At 40.9% G+C, this 17,025-nt stretch overlaps 1 protein-coding gene across 3 annotated transcripts in view; it reads right to left on the bottom strand.

Moving 5' to 3' along the window:
* The window catches only part of CYRIB (CYFIP related Rac1 interactor B), an 80,604-nt gene that overhangs the window by 31,851 nt on the left and 31,728 nt on the right, over nucleotides 1–17,025 (bottom strand). For 2 of the 3 annotated variants that reach the window (XM_052651851.1, XM_052651852.1), the window contains exon 2: nucleotides 15,397–15,436. The exons of the other annotated variant lie outside the window; for it this stretch is intronic. The gene's annotated coding sequence lies outside the window, so the exon portion shown is untranslated. The remainder of the gene's footprint in view (nucleotides 1–15,396; nucleotides 15,437–17,025) is intronic. 3 annotated transcript variants of the gene reach the window in all.

Raw genomic sequence — 17,025 nt, 5'->3', positions numbered from 1 at the left:
AAGAGTCAGACACAAGTGAGCGACATTCACTTTCATGCCTTTGTTGAGAGGAGTCTGTCTCACACTGGAAGGTCTTCAGCAGCACCTTGGGCCTCTACACACTAGATGCCAGTACTAACTAACCCACCACACAAGTTGTGACAGACAGAAATGATTCTGGAGAGCAGCAAATGTCTCCTAGGGAGCAAACTCCACAGCACACAGGAAGGAGGCTGTGCAGGCAACACACATCACGTGTTTCTTTGAACAAAAACCCATGGAATTTTTCAAAGGTCTGAAAACGGTTCATTATAATATTATCAGTTGTCCTATCTTTTAATGGTCTTGTCTTCCCTGTAGCTCAAACAGTAAAAAATCTGCCTGCAACATAGGAGACCCTGCTTCGATCCCTGGGTCAGGAAGATCCTCTGGAGAAGGGAATGGCAATCCACTCCAGTATTCTTGACTGGAGAGTCCCATGGACAGAGGAGCCTGGAGGGCTACAATCTGTGGAATTGCCAAGAGTCAGACACGACTGAGTAACTTAACACTACACTACACACTATCTTTTAATAAAGTCAAAGTTTTACTCACTCAGTCCTGTCCGACTCTTTGTGACCCAATGGACCGTAGCCCGCTAGGCTCCTCTGTCCATGGGACTCTCCAGGCAAGAATACTGGAGTGGATTGCCAATCCCTTCTCCAGGGGATCTTCCCAACCCAGAGAACCTGGGTTCTCCTGCAATGCAGGCAGATTCTTTATCATATGAGCCACCAGGAAGCTTATTATTTTTTAATAATGAACAAAAAAATTAAAACCATATTCCTGCTGTCTTCCATAGTTTACAGTTAAAAAAGAAAAATCTCTCCATCTCCAGTGTGATCGATTTCAATACCTATGAGTTTGCTGCTGCTCAGTGGTGCCCAACTTTAGGTAACCCCGTGGACTGCAGACCACCAGGCTCCTCTATGTGATGCCTCAGACAAGAATCCTGGAGTCGGCGCCATGTCCTCTCCATCTCCCCAGTGGGACTGAGTTCAATGACTATGACGTCACAGTATCTGTCAGTTCTGTCAGGTAGCAGACTGCCAGGGTTTAATACCCCCACCCCCGGCTCTGCCACTTCTAAGCTTTGAGACTTTGTCAAGTTTCCTCACTTCTCCATGCCTCAGTTTACTCATCTGTGTGTGCTCAGTCATAACTGACTCTTCATGACCCCACGAACTGTAGCCTGCCAGGCTCCTCCGTCCATGGGATTTTCCAGCCAAGGACACTGGAGTGGGCTGCTATTTCCTTCTCCATCTCATCTGTGAAACATATATAATAACCACCTCCACTGCAGAGGGTTCATAAAATCATTAAATGGGTTAATGCAGTGTAAGCAAAACCTTCAGGACCACGCCTAGCAAAGCAGCCACTGCCCCGCTCCAGGTGCTGTCAGAGCGATCTGACTGACCCACAGGGTCTGTTCCCAGCGGCAGAACCTGCGCACGTGCGACTCTGGAACCCGTGAGTTTCCTGCCCTTGAGGAGGCCGGTCTGTCACAAGCCAACACGTAGCTGAGAGTCACACGACGTGTCCTCAAGTCCTTCCTTTCTCATTCTATTTATCCCGAAGCTTCAGCTGCTGCCATTTGCCTCAGTTCAGTTACAAGATTTTCCTCTGGTTTTAATACATCCTAGCTTCTTTCAATGTCCCTTTTACCTTTTTAGTTGAGCAGAATCTCTGTCATTTGCATCTAAAAGAGTTCTAATACGATCTCTGAATTTCAGATGAATAAATGAACCTGATACGAAATACGTAAAAGATTTTTCACATTATATAAAACTTGGTCCAAAATACTGACAGACTTGAGAGGCACTATTTCAAAGTTAAATAATAAAAATTACTATTTACAATGCTAAACTGTAAGTCTGACAATCTGAATTGGGCGGAAAAAGTAAAGAATTTCCTTTTGACTTGCTTTTTATTGTAATTCTTGGATTTAAACTAAACATTATAAATATTTACTAAACAAGCTAAGAAGAAATTTAATACGCAGAAATCACATATAGTTTACTTAAAGTGTTTGCAAGATTTCTGGCGGAATTTTGTGACCATGAGCTCTCATTTATATGTTTGTTTCAAAATTGGCAGCTTATCTGGAAAGGAGCATGTTTTTCCCGGCTGGTAGTCTGTCAAATGTATTTCTGAGCTCACAAAATGCACTTAATAAATACACCAGACCATTTTCCCATACAACATTTGAAAAGAAGTTTCCTTAACTAGAGTAACAGAAGCCCCTGGAAACACAACTACGTGGTACAGTTAATGTGCTATTTCATCCTTCTTTCCAGAAAATCCCCAAGAGATGCTGCTACCTCATTTACCCTTTGGAGCTCGCGGGGGTCTTATAACGCTGTCTCCTCTGGCTAGAATGCTACTTTCAAGGGTTTTCCCCACAGCTGGCTTCTGTTCATCCCTCAGCGTGTGCGAGTGCTTACTCGCTTCAGTCGTGTCCGACTCTCTGTGGCCCTATGGACTGTAGCCTGCCAGGTTCCTCTGTCCATGGAATTCTCCAGGCAAGAATACTGGAGTGGGTCGCCATGCCCTCCTCCCAGGATCTTCCTGACCCAGGGATCTAACTCTGTCTCCCACAGCTACTGTACTGCACGCGGATTCTTCACCGCTGAGCTGGTGGGGAAGACCCTCACCCTTCAGCCTCGTCTCAAACGCCCCCTCTTCAGAGAGGCTTTCGTCCCCAACCTTACCGACAGTAGCTGCACCGCTGCCCAGGTAATCTTCTATCACACTGCCAACTCTCTCCTTCAGCACACCTAACATATTCTGAATGACTCTGGTTAGTATCAGTTTTGTTCACATCCAGTTTATAAATTTAATAAATACTTCTTGGTGGGGGAAGAAGGAAGGAAAACTCAAACATACTGACAAGATTCACTATAAATTACAGTTTCTTAAACTTGACACTATTAACATTTGAACCACGTAATTCTTTGTTTGAGGACTGTTCCCTACGTTGTAGGATGCTTAGCAGCATCCCAGGCCACTATCCACTAGACACCTGGTATCACCCCAACACCCAGCTGTGACCACCAACAAGGTCTCCAGATATCATCAACTATTCCCCAGGGGGCGAAACTGCCCCCAGGTAAGAGCCACTGCATTTAACGTATGACCATGGACATGAAGCGTGCTCTCAGGTTAGCTGAGCAACCCTACTCTCCTCTCCTCACCTCTACCAGCTGACTATTCCACAGGCTTTTAACAAAGAGCGCCTCAAACCTCAACCAATGGATATCCCATCCTCACGTGAACAAATGACCTCCTTATATTTTTACCCCACAAAAAAACAAGAAAAGCAAACTCCTATTGTCCTTTCTACCCCCTTATTTCATTAGCAATCACTTGCTTTACCTCTGCACCTGTTCCTGACAGACGCCCTGCCCTCGGGGGCCTGTTCTCCTCTCTATATGAAAAGCAAGCCTTCACATCCTCTCTGCAATCTCATCATCCTGCCCATCCTCCCTACAGCAACCTGTCAAACGAGCTGTCTGTAACTCTGTCCTCCTATTTTTCTACCTTTCATTCTCTCAGCTCATTCCAGTCTGGCTTTTACGCCCACTACTACTACAGGGAAGCTGGTCCTCTGTTAAGCTCACTGAGTCCTGCATCTGGTAAAATCCAAAGGCCAATTCTCACAGCTCAACTCACTGGACCTCTCAATAGCCTTTGACCCAATTTATTATTTGCTCCTTCCTGAAACATTTTCTCCACGTGACATTTAGGGTAATACACTCACCTGAGTTTCCTTCTTGCTTTATGGCTATTCTTCTTCTATATGCTCCTCTTTGGCATACACGCAGCTATTTCTCCCATCTTAATACAAAGCAAACACTCATCCGGATACTCTTTCCCACCCCAGCTCCCACTCTATCCCCAGCGTCTCTGTGCAGGAAAATCCCTTAGGAAGAGCTGCCTGCACTCAGTGTCTTTTATTCCTCTGTTAAGTCCACTCCAACCTTGCTTTTGCCCAATCCTGTACCACCAAAATTGCTCTGGTAAGGTCATCAAGTAACACCCACTGCTGACTCTAATCATCAGCTCTCAAGTCCACACCTAATTTCACCTGTCAGGAGCATCTGACATAACCGACACTCCCTCCTTAATACACTTTCACCATTAGCTTAAAGGATGCCCCGTCTCACTTCCTTCACTGCTCAGCAGCCTGCTTCTTGCCACCACCACCTCCTGCCAGGATGCCTTTAAAAGCCTCGTAACTGCTTCTACCTTTGCCTCCTGCTACAATCTCTGAGGTAAAGCAATCTTTCAAAAATACAAATGGACATCTCTACTCCACTCAAAAACATGCAATGGCTTACTCCTACACAGAATAAAATCCAAACTCCTTACCAGGTCGTACAAAACCCGACATGACTTTTCCCTGACTCACTCCAGCCTCAGCTCTCATCGCTCTCCACAGCAGCCTGCTGCAGTTTCTCTAACACAGCAAGACTTCTCTCTCCTTGGAGTCTCTGAACTTGCTTCGCCCTGGCCTGGGATGCTCTGCCCACAGACCTTTCTTTAAGTGAGAAGCCACTGCATGCACTTCCTGCGGTCGTCACTTCAGTTAGACCACCTCAGAGAGTGCTTCCTTCACCAACCTGTCCATCATGCCTCTTCTCTCTTTCTCCTCTCTGTCCCCTTCCCAAATTGATGGTTATCACCATCTAATACATAATCATTCCTTTGAATATCTGTTTAGCCTATCTTCAACTGCAACGTGAACTCTAAAGAGACAGCAGTTTTGCTTTGTATACTACTCTATCCCCCATATCCAGAATAAAGCCTGGAATGTTGCAGGTAGCAATAAATATTTGTTGAATAACTGCATGATTAAAAACGCACAAAGAACTTCCCCGGTGGTACAGTGGATGAGAATCCACCTGCCAAGGCAAGGGACATGGGTTCAACCCCAGATCTGGGCAGATCCCACGTGCTGAGAAGCATCTAAGTCTGGGAGCCACAACTACCGAAGGCCGTGCCTAGAGCCTGTGCTCCACAACAAGAGAGGCCACCGCAGCTGCTACAAAGAGTACCCCTGCTCTCTGCAACCAGAGAGCTGTGAGCAGCAATGACGCAGTGCAGTGGTTTTGGTGGGTGGTGGGCAAGAAATTAAAATTTGTCTGTAAAATTATAGGAGTATTCCAAAGAGGAGAAAACAAATACCAAAATAAACACTGAAAACTCTTGAGTTGAAAAAAGAGAGGAAAAAAAAAAAAAAAAGACCTGAGAATTTAGGAAAAGCTTACTCCCTTCTCAGTCAAATACTATGAACATCAAGAAAATTACAGTTTGCCAAGATAACTTACAAAGAGCCTAATATCTTCCCACAGCCATAAATATGGCTCCAAAATACAAATAAAGGAGACTGGCCAATATCAGAATTCTGATCTTTATAAACCTGAACTTCACTCATAACATTAAACAGTAATAAGCTTTAAGGTATGGGTTTAAATGTTAATTTCCTTTAGACGATATATCCTCCAAAGAAACTCCTATTTGGGAATTCTTCACATCTTCTGATAAAAAATTAAAATCAGAGTGTTAATTGTGCCCCCTCAAAATTTTACGAGGACAAATTCCAAAATCAAGCCAATATCCATTATCATCAACTCAATAAATGAATAAGGAACACAAAGAAATATGAAGTGTTAAGAGAAAAAAGATACTGAAAAAATAGTTCATTCCTTCTAACAAAACTTAAAAACAATCGATTTCATAAGAATACTTTAGTATCATCCCATTTCTTTTAATTTATGGTGACTAAAAATGCATAAATGTGAAAAAAAATTTGTCAAAATGATCACTAGAGACTACCATTTTTAGTGTTAAAGACAAATTTCTTTTATTTACCCAAGCTCGGAAATCTAGGCAAAAAGGTCTTCTTTTGCCTAGGATTACATATTATCATACAATGTTCCTGAACTATATTCTGTTGCATATAAAATTTTACTTAATATTAAATACTCTATTTCTCGATCTTACAGCTATTAAGACCTCTGAAAATCTTTAAAATCAACAAAATGGTGGGTATGGAATTCAGCTATGCTTCTGCTTTACTTGTCTATCAAGAAATTTTTGATTCTCATAAAACCTGTACCATGACTCTGAAGCAGTATTAACTGAATGGAAAATCAGCAATGAAAAATATGACACCATGTTCAGTAACAATGGTACATACATGAAGGCCAGGAATGACTCGAGTCACAAGCTTACATTTTGTTCACACTCTTCAGCTGTGTATTCAGAAACTATTACACAAAGTAATGTAACAAACTGTAGCTTGTACAAGCAAAAAATAATAAATCCCTGTAATAATTCTCCTTCCAAAGACAAACTACCAGAGATAAAAGAGAGTCTGGAATTGTTTTGTGACTATATTCAAGTTATTACAAGTTATTACATGTTTAAAAGTCTGCCTTACTGTAAAAAGTATCAATATTGTACTCTGAAGATAATTAACAACACCTTCACAAAAAAAACACTAATAACTTCCACCTGCTGGAGCCTGTTGAAGAAATAACCAAATTCACGTGCTCTATCTAAGAGAGTAATTACAGAAATGACACACACTGAAAAAAGCCTTCTGATCAATCTACTACACAGAAAATGTTGCAATCTGGTGAGTGAAAAAGAGAAAGGCAGGTAGAAACTCATAGGGCTTTGCTATCTTGAAAGCCATCACATAACTACAGTGCAATATTTCTAGGTCTAAGGTTTAAGGATAAGCATTTCTCAAGAGATTACACAAAGCAGCAAGTACAGGCTAAAATAGTAGAAACTTGAAAATAATTCAAGTGATATCAACAATCTCACTTGGCATGCTTGCCTCTGAAATATTTTCAGGCACCATCTTCTTCAAACATTGCACAAAGTTCTGTTTGTAGACATGCTTCTAGACTGTAACATCACCACCATTTGAAAGCAAATGCCAATTTAATATTGCAAATGAACAGCAGAAGTGACTCCAGGAGTAAGCTAGCAGCTGGCAATAGTACAAGAATAAAAAATTTTCAACAGGTCAAACTTTTAAATCTATTACAATTAATAACATTATATAATTCTGATAAATTTTCAGATTTATTCATCTATCTCAGAAGTTTCTTCTACAATGATTTTCAGCTTTGGCCTTAGGTGAATTTTGAAAAGTGAAAGTGTCAGCTGCTCAGTCATGTCCGACTCTTTGCAATACCATGGAGCTCGCCAGGCTCCTCTATCCATTGAATTCTCCAGGCAAGAACACTGGAGTGGGTAACCACTCCCTTCTCTAGAGGATCTTCCTCATAATGATATTCACTTTTGCGCTTAGCTGAGTATTAATTATTCGCCAAATGTATATTCAACGTGGTAGTGGTTTAGTCGCTAAGTCCGACTCTTGTGATCCTGTGGACTGTAGCCTGCCAGGCTCCTCTGTCCATGGGATTCTCCAGGCAAGAATACTGGAGCGGGTTGCCATTTCCTTCTCCAGGGGATCTTCCTGACCCAGGAATTGAACCTGGGTCTCCTGCATTGCAGGCAGATGATTTACCAACTGAGCTATGAGGAAAGCCAAAGGAAATACCCGATATAAGACAGGGTTCATATTCAATAAATATCTAATGAATTAACTTAATGACTGTCAACAGGTGAGTCCAACGGTATTTCTTTAATTTAAAGGATCAGTTAGGTACACAGTGGCTTAAAGGAGAGGTATAATCACAATTCCTTCTTAGCTTCTGATATAGCTGCAATTCAAACTAGGAACACAGCAGTTAATGCTATTAAACACACTAGTTTTATGTAAGAAGCTGAGAAGTTGCACCCCAATAGGTGAGCAACAGTATGCTGCTGCTGCTAAGTCGCTTCAGTCCTGTCCGACTCTGTGCGACTCCAGAGATAGCAGCCCACCAGGCTTCCCTGTTCCTCGGACTCTCCAGGCAAGAACACTGGAGTGGGTTGCCATTTCCTTCTCCAATGCATGAAAATGAAAATTGAAAGTGAAGCCGCCCAGTCATGCCCGACCCCTAGCGACCCCAAGGACTGCAGCCCACCAGGCTCCTCCGTCCATGGGAGGTTGCCATTGCCTTCTCTGATCAACAGTATAATGGAGAGAAATAACCAACTCAAGCAAGTCTGCCAATAAAGCATCTGCAATAATTAACATGACGTTACTCTGTCTGCTCTCCTGATGGCACTGCAAATGTACATCACACACTTACGTTCCTGTTCCTACTTCTCCCCTGTCCTCCCCGCCATCTTGCCAATAAGAGAAGCTGCTCAGCAGAATCATTCTGACACAATGACAATGACAGTGACAAATACCTGCTCGTTACATGGTACAACCAAGACCTTCCTTCTGCTCCTGACCCTGCTGTTTGCTGATCTTTTTTGTGGTAAATGTGCTTAAGCAGAACCTGAGCTCCCAGGACTGCAAGTCTCTCCCCATGTCTGATTCCACTAAACTTGGAAAATAAGAAGACTCCTCATTCTCTCTGTGACTCTAGATTCATAGAACCTTTCCCCCTCCCACCTGAACCCTTAGAGCATGAGCTATCCAAGAACAAAAATTCAGAGAGGAAGCATGAAACTGCTGTTACTGTGGTCCTTAATGCAACACAGATAAGCAAGTGCTGAGGAGTCAGAGGTAGACTGTGATGGTTATTCACCTATTTCTCACTCCCCACGCCAATCTTTCTATAATCTGCTTTGTGATGTTGGGACTAGGAAGCTGTAAAGGTCACGTCTTAGACTACTTTGTTAGCTGAATGCTCAGTATATTCTGTCTGGGGGAGCCATGAAAAAAAAAACTGGAAGGTGGGGAGAAAGAAGGTCCTTCTTTCTGTTTTTCAAGTTCTGTTAGCAATTCCTGTGAGCAAAAGGCAGCTGTGGTTCCAAGTTCTAGTTTCTGTGGCACTCCTGGCAGCAGGGAAAGGCCTGGCCGCCCCCTTCAGAGGTCTAAGCATCCAGTCTTCCTCCTTCAAGCATCTAAATTCTTCCTAATCCACCTCTTGCCTTTTGCTTTAGAAGTGATGGCTACTTCCTTTAGGTACCATTAATATCTAAGTTACTTCATGTGATATAACACATATATATATTTATCACCAGTTCCTTACACAGAGCTCCTAAATACCTTGGCTTTCCAGGGTGGCAGGAGCCTCTTTTGTTTTTGTAGCTGACTCTTGGCAAGCCTCTAGTTAGCTTCAAGATGGGGACTGGTTGCCACGAAGACCAAGGCATGACCAGAGAGCTGCAACTTTCAGCCCCATCTCCTGACCTCGCGGCATTCAGGCCGGGGGCGGCCCACCTCCACATGCCCTTAGCCACTCCGCTCTACTGAAGTCTGGGTTGATGTTGAATCAGAGAGCGCCTTGGATGTTAGGTTAAGGAATTTTATTCTTTGCAATGAATATATTCTCTATTCTCTGTAAAGGAAGGGTCATGGGTGGCATTAAACATTTTTTAATTGTAAAAAAAGAACTGAGTTTGATCAACGGCCAGTGACTTATCATTAGTCAGGCTAGCGTAATGAAGCTTCCAGGCTGGTAAATGCAGCTACCCAATGGAAGAGTGGGACAGCCCAACTCCACAGGGACAGAAACGTCTGTGCTCAGGATACTTCCAGACCTCTCACCTTATGCACCTCTTCAGCTGGGCTGTTCATTTGTATCCTTTATAAAATCCTTCATAATAAACTGAAACAAGTAAAGTGTTCCCCTGAGTTCTATGAGTCACTGATCAAAGCAGATCACTAAAATGTGAGGAGGGGGTTGTAGGAAGCCTTGATTCATGGGGGTTGGTGAGAGGTAGAGGAGGCCAGGGACTTGTGCCTGGCATCTGGAGTGGGGGACAGTCTCAAGACATGGAGCCCTTAACCTGTGAGGTGTATGCTCACTTCACACAATTAATGTCAGAATCAAAATGAAGTGCAGGACACGCAGATGGTGTCTGGAGAGTTGGGGAATTGGTGGGTGTGAGGGAGAAACTCCACAAATTTGGTGTCAGAGGTGGTGTTGGAAAACAGTCCAGAATTGGTGACAGAAGTGTTGTATATAAAAACACAGACCCCAGCATCATTTTGCTTGGGCTCCCAACACTTGTGTAAATAAAACCATATATTAAATTTCCTGTTTTAAAATACTTAGCAAGGTTTCTGCCTTCCTGGTTGAAATCTGACTTATACAGAGGAACTCAAAGAGAATAACTTAATTCTTAACCTTACCAATACTATTAATCTAGCATCACCAGGTAGTGTAGCTCCCAGTAAAGTGACACTGATTCTCCTTACTCTGAAAAATATAAAGACCGAGAAGCAGGATCTTAGGTGTTTCTGGGTGCCCAGCTACAGTATCATTATAGTAGTACTAAAATCTCACAAGCACATGTCAAGATCAATATATTTTATTAGTCTAGCAATTACATAGAGTTAAGTTACTGGCCTTAAAGAAATGTGACATAAAGAATGGAAAGAAAATTGGGGGATTTTGATTTCTAGTTCTGACTCTATCACAAAATACGTGACCTTACATGAGCCAGTTTACTACTCAGACCCGACCTCTCACATTTCTTCTGGCTGTGATTCTACATGAGGTACGATACACCTTTCCTAAGGCTGACATCTAGTGGATACACTTAAATTTAGCATTTAAAAATGAATAATCTTAGTTAAGCTATTTTAAGTAAAGGACTCACTAGGATGCCTGGTTATGTGCAATAAGTACAATAAATTAGGAGACCAATATTGCTCCTTAACTGAAAATGAACCATGATAAAATAGTATTACATCAGACTGTCCTGGCATCTTTGAATCCGATTCAGAGATTACGGGTACTCTTCCATACACCAGCCATTAAAAATTAAACCACTATGCAAATTAGCTGCCTGAGTTGCAAATTTAAAAGAAAGCAAAGAAATGCTTCCTGCTCAAGTGTCCTGCATTCAGGGACAGACACAGGATATGACAAGGGCTAGTACCAATTTCTAAGGTAAGTGACTTAGGAGTGTATAAGATAGTATATGATGGAAACATGAAAAAAAAAATTCTGAAACTCAAAATTATCTGTTTTATAAGGATTTATTATGAAGGTTTCTCTTTAAAAACTATGACCACTGAACAAAAACAGTATTCTGAATTCACTTTCTTAAAACCTACCACTATTTTGAAATCATGAAAAAATTATATATAGCAATACCTGTATGTGGTAAAAATACATATATTAAAATGCAAGGGAATGATAAACACAATTAGGATACTGGTTATCTCTGGGAAGGCACAGAGCCACAGGACTGGGAAACTTTAAAGGCTTAGGAAATACTCTAGTCGCTCAATGGCTAGTAGAGTCATGGGATTCTTTTTAAGCTTTTAAATTCCTAAATAAACTCTAGCCTCTGGCAAACATTCTATTATATAGTCACTACTCGATAAACAATGAATGAATGAATGCATTAAAATTCAAGTGAAAAAAGCTTGCTCATCAAAGTAGAACATATCTACACCAAGGGCATCCGTGAAAGGTGCAGCTTTAGGTCAGATGAAACAAACTGCAACTTTACAAAGTGGGCGGTAAGCTTATGGAATGTGCTACCTACAAAGGAGTAATTCAACTATAAGTTGAATTAAATCCACAAAAGCTGAGAAACTCAATTAAGCGCAAGGCTAACAGGCAAAGGTTTACTGCTAGCATGTTAAAGCTGGTCTAGACAGCAAAGATATTTTCCCACAACACTCTTAATCACCACTGAACAAATATGCATTGGTATTTCTCATGTTCTTATGCATTACAGCAGTGAGAGCCAAAATTCTTAAAATCTTGATCCTAAAACCTAACATTTATCCTCAGAAAAATCGCCTTTTAACATATCCTGGCGGGGAGGTTAAGGGCTACAGAGACGTTCTCATCCACTACATATACACATTCTGCCTCATTCTCCAAGAATGAGAGCCTCTGATTTCTCTCCCAGCCACCAAACTACAGCAGAAAGGGAAAGGAACTCGAGCCTCACTCCCAGGTAAGGAGGTCTCAAGGTGGTGAAAAGGAGGAAATACGAACCCACCATCATTCTTTTCCCTCAAAGATTACAGAGCAGGAAGGAGAGGGAGAAAACAGGAGACCTCCAAGCTCAAAGAAATCTGCCAGTATTTGATATACACAAATAAGAATTTCTAGTTACTACATTATGACTGCAATGGTTAAGAGGCTCTTAAAAACTGTCCTTCAGGGACTTCTCTGGTGGTCCAGTGGTTAAGACTCAACGCTGCCACTGCAGGGGGCACAGGTTCAATTCCTGGTTGGGGAACTAAGATCTTGAATGCCATAAAGCACAGCTAAAAAAAAAATTTTTTTTTCATTAAAAAAAAAAAAATTGTCCACTTTCCCTCATAATTTGAATTAAAAAATATTCTCTGAAGCAAGAATTCCATTTTTTTGGGGGGGGGGGGAGGGGACTGTGGTTTCTTTTTCTGTTTTTTGACTGCACCATGTAGCACATGGGATCTTAATTCCCCCACCAGGGATCAAATTTTTGCCCCCTGCACTTGAAGCACTCTTCCTAACCACTGGACCGCCAGGGACGTCCCTGTGGTTTCTCCATAATGTTAACAGTCACCATGAGGAGTGAAAGATACCAGACTGCTGCTGCTGCTAAGTCACTTCAGTCGTGCCCGACTCTGTGCGACCCCATAGACGGCAGCCCACCAGGCTCCCCCATCCCTGGGATTCTCCAGGCAAGAACACTGGAGTGGGTTGCCATTTCCTTCTCCAATGCATGAAAGTGAAAAGTGAAAGTGAAGTCGCTCCGACGTGTCTGACTCCTAGCGACCCCATGGACTAAAGGCTTAATATCCAATCATCAATGAATAAGAAAATCTTAGACCAGGAAGGGACCGTTCACACTGGCCTTGGACTGATTTTAAGCTTCCAAAGCAGTGAGAAATAAATTTCTGTTTTTTATGAACCTAGTTGGTGGCCCTTTGTTAAAGCAGCCCAAACTAAGACGTGCACTAAAATGGAAGACTCAAGGTTGACCATCTAACCTTAGTAAGAATGTATTCTACAACATCTATTTATGCCAAGTTGTAATCGAGTCTCTGCTTAAATACTTTACTCTGCGTGAGTACATCCAAAGAGGAAGTCATTCTGTTTTCAAATGACACCTTTCTAGACGTGAGTCAATTTTTAAAAACTTTTTTAGGAACTTCAGACAATAATCAAATGACACACACTTAATCTGACATGAACCCCACCCTCAACCACCACACAAAACATGCATGAAGCTGGAACTTGTTAACTTCTCCTTGGTCCCAGTTTTCACCCGCCTCCTAGAACCAAATTAACCAAACAACCCCTGTGCTGCTTGACAGTGCCGCTTTTAAGAACATCTTTACAATATGGTATCAGAGTCAGATTACAATGATAGAATCAAAGGACCACAACCAAAAAAAAACAAAAAAATATACCCCACAAATGTTCTATTCAAAGCAAGCAACTGGAAGACACTCAGTGACATTTTACAAGTCTTGACTTTTTTTTGTGCTTCCATAACACAAGCATCAGAGCACTTACTATTCACATCCTCCCTATGACAATTATGACATTTCTTGTGTTAAACTTTAAGTATCTCAAACTGATACATTATTTTTTACATGTTTACTTCATATTCCTTGAACTAGAATGTGAGTTCTTTGCAAGCAGGATCTCTCCAAGGTTTAACTCATCTTCTACTCCCTTTTCTACAGACTATGTTGTTATTTCTGTGATTACTGATTAGCAAAGATAAGTTTTTTCAAAGCTATTTCTGTTAGGATATTGCTTAAGGAATCGATGTGTAACTCTACTTCTTTAAGATTAGTTACACAGACATAAAAAACAACACTTACTCAAATGTGATGGACAAAGAAAGGTCTAATGGATTTTTCAGTAATAGGAGTTCTTTATCTGAGGTTCAGAGAGAGAATTCAGTGATCTGTGAACCTGGATGTGAAACTTCTGACTAACCTTTATGTGAAATTTAGCAATTCCTTATAGGATTACAGGCAACAAGCCACAGTAGGATTAGAAATATCTATTAATGTGCCATTGATAAAAATCACAAGTATTTTCATATTACAATTATTGCAAATTCATCATTATTTAAAATTACAGTACTTAACAGAATTGTCACTAAAGCTTATTCTCTAATGTGAGAAACATATATAATGATCGAAAATCTGTATTTTTAATATTTGTTAACTGTATTTCAATAGTAACTGGTTTCTTTTTTAATTCTATGCATTTTACTTCATAAAATCATGGATCATTATTAGAATTCATGAAGCAACAACAAAATAAAAGGGGGGTAACTCCTGCCCTATAACAGAGAGTGTAGGTGAGGTGATTACAATTCCAAAGAATGACCATAACTGTCATGCTGCTGCTGCTGCTAAGTCACTTCAGTCATGTCCGACTCTGTGCAACCCCATAAATGGCAGCCCACCAGGCTCCCCCGTCCCTGGAATTCTCCAGGCAAGAACACTGGAGTGGGTTGCCATTTCCTTCTCCAACGTGTGAAAGTGAAAAGTGAAAGTGAACTCGCTCAGTCATTTCCGACTCTTAGCGACCCCATGGACTGCAGCCCACCAGGCTCCTCCATCCATGGGATTTTCCAGGCAAGAGTACTGGAGTGGGGTGCCATTGCCTTTTCCAATAACTGTCATAATCATATCCATTTTAATAAAATGACAGGCAAGCTTTGAAATATAAATATCTGCTTACGATTGGAAAAAAACACAGAAAGGGACTTTAAACTGATCATTTTAACTTAGACAACACAAAGTATACCTATAGAAAAATTAATTTTCAAATACCTTTTAACTTGTTATAATTAAAAAAATCAAGGACTGTAAATAGTAAGGTACTGAGGGCCCTTTAACAGTGACTATTTACTGTTGCTGTTGCATTCTCTACATTTACAATTTTATAAAAGGACCAAAATCCATTACAGGTAGAATTCTTATTTAAGAAAATATGTAAAAATGTCTTTCCTTCTAGCTAGCTTCAAAATATACGCATACATTTTATTTCTAACTACTAGAACTATGCCTTAGAGTTTTCCTACTCAGCTATACTGGTGATAGCTAAAATGACTTAGAAAGGAATTCAAGGAAAAACACATACCTCTCCTATTGAAAGGAAGCTGTAAAAAAAAGTTCCAATTAATCTACATTACTTCCCATTCTAAGCCAGAAACTAAACAATATAGGGTTTTTCCTACAGACATTTTTAGCAGTTCAATAATATGCACAGAACCTTTTCCTTAAATTATGTTTAGCAGATATCATTTTTCATTTAAACCATAACTTTTCACATGTATTTGAATAATCATTTCCCCCAAAGACATATTTACCTTCAGCCAGTGCTGGTGATTCTGTTCGTGTCCCTCTTATCTGTTTAAAAAAAGGAAAAAGGAAGACAGTCTAAAACATTATTATAATTTAAAACAAAGTTTAATTTTATTAAAACTAACTTTAACCACAAAGTTCATCAATGCTATCATATATCACATGCATAAGCCATGTTTTTCCCCTCTTGAGTTAACTCAACAACTATTTATGGAGGACTTACTAAGGCGTTATCTTAAGCCCTCAGAAATATTAGTAAGTGGTATACTCTAGTTGTCACCATCAAGATATTCAAAGACAAACAGGTGTGCCAAGTACTCAGTTCTCATCACAGCTTATGAAGCAGGAGGTAACGAGAAAAAAAATAAATTCTTTATTCAGATGACAAGAGAAAAAACTAGGAATTCCTCTTTATTCTTGTAAAATTATCAAAATAGGCATGTTTTTATATTCTTAGCACAGTTTAAGTTCAGTTTCAATGTATTAGAAAATCAGTTTTACTACGAATACTAAGATCCTTATATTCCATGACAATAATGCCAGAAGCACATCTGACAAAACTCACTGAACCACAAAGTCCTCTCGAGGACTGGTTTTACTATTTCAAAGCCTTATTAAGTAATTTTAGGTGAAATAAAGTTTGCAGAACGAGTTTAACTTTGTAACTAAGAACAACTGTAGCCATATGACTAGCTGAATTCACATAGAATGAGGGGAAACATTTGACTAATGTGACTAATAACTTTTATGAGAAGATTCCTTTCCCTATTTATCTGGTATAACCCAAGAGTCTGAGAGTAACCAATATAACAAAACTTTCTATGTATAAAACACCGGTAACATCTTGAGGGAATCACACACAGTTTTCCAAGCGGTATGTGATCTGACACACTCTTCCCAAAGTGGAAATGTGGTGCTATCTTTGACAGAGGAAAAAAAAAATTATACATATATAGGAACCAAAAGATGAACAGTAGATTGGCAACCTTAGGGTCCACTGAATTAAAAGTTCTGATTCTAGGGGAAAAGGGAAGGCACTTCTGTCAGGAGATGCAGGAAGAATTCTGAAGCAATACCCAACAGGAGAATAATAGGGGAGGGTCCTGTAAACTGACCCCTAACCATGAGGAGTTATGGCAGCTTCTACATAAGGGGCAGCAGACAGAGACCCCATGGGATGGGACTGAGGCAGCCCTGCCCACTGACAACTGCAAATAGACAGCTATAGCAACCACAGCCCAGAAAGGATAAAGTAACCACAGGTACTGATCCTGGGGGAAGGAAGTCTGGGTCACTCTACTAGGAAAATGCCTCAGACTGTTGAAGGGTGCTGGCTGAAGGTGAGGACAATCTAAAATTAGTAGTTGCTGAACTAATGAACATTATTCCACTAACCCTTCCGTCCTAAGTCTAATGTAAAAACTGTGGTCAGCCACCATCTTGAAAGCTTCATAATAGGTGGAACTAAATTGCAAGCACTTAGTGGTGGTTTGTACAGGACACCCTCATGCCCCGCCTCTCGCTTTCACTCCAGCTGAGGCGCCTCCCCTTAGCTGCTTCCTGCACTGGTGGGGCTCACTTCCTGCTCAGAGGCTTTGCAATAAGAGACGCCTACAGGAACTCTTAGGCCATCC

Source organism: Budorcas taxicolor, chromosome 14 (genome assembly GCF_023091745.1).
Source record: "Budorcas taxicolor isolate Tak-1 chromosome 14, Takin1.1, whole genome shotgun sequence".
Classification (NCBI taxonomy): Eukaryota; Metazoa; Chordata; class Mammalia; order Artiodactyla; family Bovidae; genus Budorcas; species Budorcas taxicolor.
Note: the sequence above shows the minus strand (reverse complement) of the source record. Positions and strands in the feature narration are given on the sequence as shown.